Source organism: Alosa alosa, chromosome 5 (assembly GCF_017589495.1).
Source record: "Alosa alosa isolate M-15738 ecotype Scorff River chromosome 5, AALO_Geno_1.1, whole genome shotgun sequence".
NCBI classification, from domain to species: domain Eukaryota; kingdom Metazoa; phylum Chordata; class Actinopteri; order Clupeiformes; family Clupeidae; genus Alosa; species Alosa alosa.
Genome location: NC_063193.1, coordinates 14900270 through 14907176, shown reverse-complemented (window position 1 = coordinate 14907176; position 6907 = coordinate 14900270).

Here is a 6907-nt window from a genome sequence, read left to right as displayed (position 1 = left end):
TCCGTGGCATGCATTAATGCGGAGGCCGAGAGAGCAGCTCTTCTCAAACGCTCCGAAGCTCTGAAAAAGAAACATCACATAGAAGCGCAGGAGGAAAGGCTTCGTAGAGAAAAGGAGCAATTGGCGCTTGAAACAGATTTAGCGGCTACAACTGCAAGGCTTCAGGTTTTAGAAATGAACTCATCACAGTGTGGTTCAAGACAACCTGATGGAATGAACTCTTATTGGAGAGGAGCAAAGCTCAAAGATCCATTGGTTTAGATCCCCTTGCCAAAGCCCAGACAAGAAGTACAGACTGCTTATGGACGTCAAATGGGGCATATATTAAACTCAAACTCAAAGTGGTAACAACCAAAATGACATGGTGGGCATTATGCAAAAACAAAACGAAATCACTGCACTGTTGGTTCGGCAAAATATGTCTTCTGTTCTTCCTCCAAGAAATCTGCCTATTTTTGATGGAGACCCTCTTCAATACAAATCTTTCATTAGAGCCTTTGAAAATGTAGTGGAGAAGAAAACAAATAATCCCAGCGACTGTTTGCACTTCCTTGAACAGTACACTAGGGGACAGCCAAAAGATCTCGTGCATAGTTGTCAACATCTACCTCCAGATCAAGGCTATCACAGAGCCAAGAGTCTTCTTGCTCAGCACTTTGGAGATGAACATGAAATTGCATCTGCTTACATGGAAAAAATATTTAACTGGACACCCGTTAAAGGTGAAGATGTAAAAGGATTACAATAATTTTCTCTGTTTCTCCGAGGATGTTCAAACCTAACAGAACAAGTAATGTATATGAGGGAACTGGACTTACCATCTAACATGCGGAGCATCATTTTAAAACTTCCTTACAAACTAAGATAAAAATGGAGGAATATTGCATGTGATCTGCAAGAAAGAAGAGGACAGAGAGCCACCTTTATTGATCTTGTACATTTTATTGAGACAAGTGAAAATTGCTTTAGATCCAGTTTTTGGAAATATTCAAGATCCTCAACTTCCTAACGTCAAGGCCTCCTGTAGCAGCCAGCTATGACAAAGAGGGAATTGAAGCAGCTACGCTACAAATGTCACTCCTGTGAGGGAAGAAGCTATGGCACGGCCTGCAGGACATAGCACCTTCTCCACTCATTGTTGTCTGTTCTGCCTGCAGAGAAACCACATACTAAGTCAGTGCTCACAGCTTAAAGCCAAAGCACACCGGGACAAGATTAATTTCATTAAGGACAAGGGTATTTGTTTTGGTTGCCTGAAGGTAGGCCACACAAGTAAGGACTGTAGGAGTCAATTGGATTGCCATGTATGTCACCAGAAACACCCCGGTGTCCTTCATATAGAAAGACAGGATAAAAGCACATCTGTAGAACAAGCCAAACATCCTGTGAACCATCCAAGTGATTCAACCGTAACCTCTCAGACGTGTGGCCATATTGGGGCCGGCGTGGAAGATGATTCTTCTCTATTGTTACAGTAAAGGTCAGAAGCAAACTGACTAATAAGACCATGCAGACATATGCGTTCCTGGATCCTGGCAGTTCCGGCACATTCTGTACAGAAACCATGGCGAAAACGCTGAATTTGAGAGGTAATTCTGAGCATTCTGTTGAAAACAATGGGCCAACTAAAGGTTGTGAATGCTCATGTTTTGTCAGGTCTTGAAGTGTTTGGCATGGGTGCTGAAGATTTCATAGAGCTTCCTGATGTTTTGACTCAAAGAACTATACCTGTGTCTACACTTAATATTCCACAACTTTTATGTTGATGATTGCCTTTGTTCAATGGCCTCAGAAGAGGAAGCTAGGAAAATGATCCAGGATTTAACTGCACTTTGTCAGAAAGGAGGATTCACTCTGTCCAAGTGGGTCAGCAATAGTCGTGCAGTGTTGCACTCTGTCAGTGAAGTCCACAGAGCAAAAGACATGATGGAGCTGGATTTGGATACAGATCAACTTCCTGTTGAATGTACATTAGGACTACAGTGGTACGTTGAGACTGACCAATTTGGCTTTAAGGCCTCGCACAAGAGCAACCACAGACGAGAAGAGGTATTCTTTCGGTGGTTAGCTCCCTCTACGACCCATTGGGCTTCATTGCTCTATTCAGCATGAGGGCTAAGTTGTTACTGCAGTAACTCCGTAAAAGAAACCTTGGATGGGACGAAGATATTCCCCATGTTCTCGCTAAGCAATGGGCTGGCTTGTTGGAAGATCTCCACAAGGTGGCAGAGTTCAAGATTGATCTTTGCATTAAGCCTAAGGACTTTGGCAACCCTGTCACTGTACAGCTTCACCCCTTCTCTGATGCCAGTGAGGTCGGGTATGGAGCCGTCTCTTACTTAAGACTGGACAGGGACAATAAAGTGCAAGTTGCATTTATGATGGGGAAGGCCAGAGTTGCTCCGCTGAAGCAGACAACTATTCCTCGCCTGGAGCTAACAGCTGCAGTCCTCGCTGTTAGAGTAGACCGCATGCTACAGAAGGAGTTGCAACTTAGGCTGGAGAAGTCAGTTTTCTGGACCGACAGCACAACAGTCCTTAAATATATATCAAATGAAAGCCGGCGATTCCATACCTTTGTGGCCAACAGAATTGCAGTCATCAGAGAGGCAACTGATGTTGATCGGTGGAGATATGTGGGAACAAAGGAAAACCCAGCAGATGAAGTGTCAAGAGGAATGAGGGCAGAAGACCTCCTGAACAGAAGGAGATGGATGATGGGACCTGATTTCCTCTACAAGTCCAAGGATGGGTGGCCTAAATTAGACGTGAACCTTCAGGTGATTCCTGGCGCTGACCCTGAGATCAAAAGGGACTTGACAGTGAATGCTGTTGTTAGACACAGACAATGCTATGAGCCACCTGATCCATTACTTTTCATCTTGGGGGAGATTGCAGATAGCTGTAGCTTGGCTTTATGCCTCTGCTGACCTCAGTATGGACAGACTGTCATCAACAAGTGGAAAGCCAAATGCAGAGCTTTAAGGCTACGGTCAAAGGACAGAGTCTGACACCTCAAGATGTGACCAGGGCAGAGCTGTCAATCATCCGGTATGTGCAACATCAACGGTTTAAGGATGAAATTACCTCGCTCCAGAGTGGTGTGAAACCCATATCCAAGGACAGTCCACTGTACAGATTGGACCCAGTGATGGATAGTGAGATCCTCAGAGTGGGTGGTCGGTTAAGCAAAGCCTCACTGCCAGTGGAATCCAAGCATCCTGTTATTCTGTCAAAATACCTGTATGTATCAACACTAATTCTGCGCCACATTCATCAGCAGATAGGTCATGCTGGAAGAAATTATATGTTGTCCAGTTTAATGCGGAAGTATTAGATTATAAATGCAAACTCTGCTGCCAGAAAGGTCATATCAGATTGTGTTGTTTGCAGACGCAACAGAGGAAGACTCCTTGAACAAAAGATGGCAGACTTACCTGCCGAAAAAGTGTTGCCTGATGAAGCCCCTTTCACTCACGTAGGCATTGATTATTTTGGGCCCATTGAAGTTAAGAGTACGTCTACACGAAACCGCCGGGTGAATTTTCTGTTACCGCTTTCACACCTTTAACGACACCGGTAAAGAAAAAACTCACGTGCACACACAGAGGTGTAACCGGCTAAATGTGCTGTAGTGCATATGCCAGACCAGTCGATGGCGCCGCTGTGCAGAAGCTTCATGTTTAATTTGCGTGAATCGCGTAGAAGAAAACATTGTTGAAACAGTTTGTTAAGCAGTCCCATGAAACAGAGCCCGTCTACGGAGAGCCTGGCCACTCCGTATTAAGTCCCATTGCACCGAATTTTGGTTGCAGTTCCACCAGAGTTCCACTGGGGGCGATCGCCATGAGTGCAGAATGAATGGGAGTCAATGGAGCTAGACGGCTAAATTTGTCTCTTTTACCTAATTGTCGTTGACATCTCAGATTTGATTGTAGTTTGTATAACTTCAACATGGGTTATAGGTCAAAAGTTGAATGAACGAGTACTTATGCCCTTTTGATTTCTTACAGGTTGGGTCGTTGTTGCCCATAACACGCTAGCATTGTGCTAATGAATGATGTCATTGACACGTTTGAAAGGCTTTTTAGAACAATTAAGTGACTTTAAAAAAATATAATACTCAACCAAGTGTATTTTCTTTGCCTCCCCTTTCGAATACAATATTCAAATTGCTTGAAAAAAAATATATCCCGAGAAAAGTGGATTTTGAGGGGCACAGCTCCATAGACCTCCATGCATTCTGCACTCGTGGTCGAGCGCCCTCATGTGGAACCACAGAAGGAACTGCAACCAGTTCAGAAACCGGAAGTTTTCCGAGAGTGGCAGTTCTCCCCTTATTAGACATTCTCTGCATGAAATAAGGAGACAGACAATTCGGTTTTCAGTTCAACTGTTAAACTAATTAAGTTCATTTTCAAGGTATGTGACTGCTATGTGAAATTTCAAATGCTTAGCCTACGCATTGCATTAGGTCTGAGCACCACTGGAGAAAACATTAACATGCAGTAAGCTAATGTTTAACTAAGTTGCTAACGTGTGCTTCTAACTTAGCCACAAAAGGCTGATAGGCTACATTGTGCAGAATGTGCACATAAATCATGACAGGGGAAAGAAAAAACATTTTAATATTATAAATAAATGGTTTGGTTTGTTTTGACAAGCAGCGTGTCAGGTCGAGTGCTGTGGCTGAGTTGAGGGGTGGGGCTATGTCGTCATAAAATTGCCGGATTCGCACCTACAGGCGTCTACACGGCAAAAGTTAGCCGGCGGTTTCAAAAATTCCCACTTCGGAAGCCGGTTTCAAAAACTCTCGGTTACAGTCTCCTAAACTGCCGGCGTCGTGTACACGCAAAGCGTAACCGATAACAAAACCTCACCGGTTTCACAAAAACCAGCGTTGTGTAGACGGCCCCTAAAAGAGGCAGAGGTCTTCTCAAAAGATACAGAGTGCTCTTTACCTGTATGACCAGCCGTGCTGTACACTTTGAAGTAGCATACACATTGGATACAGACTCCTGTATAAATTCAGTGAGAAGGTTCATCTGCAGACGAGGCCCAGTCTCAACTCTCAGGTCTGACAATGGAACTTTGTTGGAGCCAGCCATGAGCTCAAGGAGAGTCTGACTGCTCTGAACCATGGTAAAATTCAAAGAGCCTTTCTCTTTTCTCTTCAGGACGGCATAGAATGGAGATTCAACACCCCATCAGCTTCCCATCAAGGTGGTGTTTGGGAGTGCCTGATTCGCTCAGTGAAGAGTGTTCTTACCTCAGTCCTTAAACAGCAGACCCTGGATGATGAAGGACTCCAAACAATTTTTTTGCGAAGTTGAGGCAACATTGAATGATGGGCCTATTACAAAGGCCTCAGATAATTCAAATGACCTGGAAACCTTGACGCCAAATCACATTCTGTTGTTTAAGAGTAAACCAAGTATGCCACCAGGACTGTTTATGATCCTACCCGTTACTTAAGGTCCTCCAGTAAATGTCTCTTCACGATCCCCTGAATCAACACTAAGGCTGCACATGGTGCCTTCAGTTACTGTGCCCCAATCCTCTGGAATAGCCTACCTCTGGAATTAAGGTAATCACAATCAATTCTCGCTTTTAAAAAGGGACTTAAAACGTATTTATTTTCTTTAGCTTTTAATTCATGACTACAGGTCTCTGCTTTTAAAACACTCCATTTTATTATTATTATTATTATTATTATTATTTTTATTATTAAATACTTTCTTTTTCTTCTTGTTTTTGTTTTTTCCTTTCTTTTTTTTCTTTCTTTGTTTTTTCTTTTTCTTTTGCTAAGTGTGTTTTTTATTTTAGATAATTTGATGACAACTCTCCACTCAAAGCACATTGTGTCTATGTATGCCATATGAAATGTTCTATATAAATAAACTGACTTGACTTGACTTGTTTGAAAGAAATGATTTGTATGTCAGAAAAAGATGGAAGCAGATACAGTACATGGCGGAACTCTTCTGGAAGAGGTGGATTCCTGAGTACCTGCCGTTGATGCAACAGAGACAAAAATGGACAGCACGAAGAAGAAACCTCATACCTGGAGATGTTGTTCTTGTGGCAGATGCTACAGCTCCAAGAGGATCTTGGATGATGGGGAAAGTTTTAAAGGTCAGATCCGATGTGAATGGCTTTGTGCACTCTGTCCGCCTCCAAACGAAGACCAGCATCCTGGAGAGGCCTATGACGAAGCTGTGTCTGCTGCTGGAGGCAGCGGTGTGATCACATAGACACTCACTCACACTCTCTTTTTCTCTCTCTCTCATTCTCTTTCTTGTAGGTGCGGCAAGAAGACATCTGTGCCTGATAGTTAGAATATATATTTAGTGTGTAGCTCCGTTTTGAGTGGGTGGTGGGCACATGGTTTTTTACCAGCGCGAGAGATGGCAAATATTGTTTGCTGCAGCTGGAACTAAATAAACCAGCCACAAAACCCGAATCAAGCCTGGAATTGACTTTATTTCTTGCCTGCGTACATCACCTGGCCCAGGGTGCCAGAAGTTGTCGTTTGAATGTTTGATTTAAGTTTAATTTTCTGTTGTTGACAAACGGCCACTACACTGAGGGAGAGAGAGGTCTGTCTGTGCCGACAGAACCTCTCCCTCCCGCGTCTAATCTCTATCCCAAGACGTACTCCATCTCACTGTGCAATAGAAAAATTATGAGCAAGCGCACCTTAACCACATTGTGCACACGCTACATTATTGCCAAGCATGCGCCCTTAAAATAGCATCTGAAAAACGCGCCACTGACTTTAGACAAGGTTTTTCCAGGTCTGTGGCGGAATTGTTTTCTGAAACTGCAAAATACATTTTGTTGAGTCATTTGGTTATGTAGCTTTTTGAAAAACCTTGAAAACCATATGCACCAATACTTTGCTTAT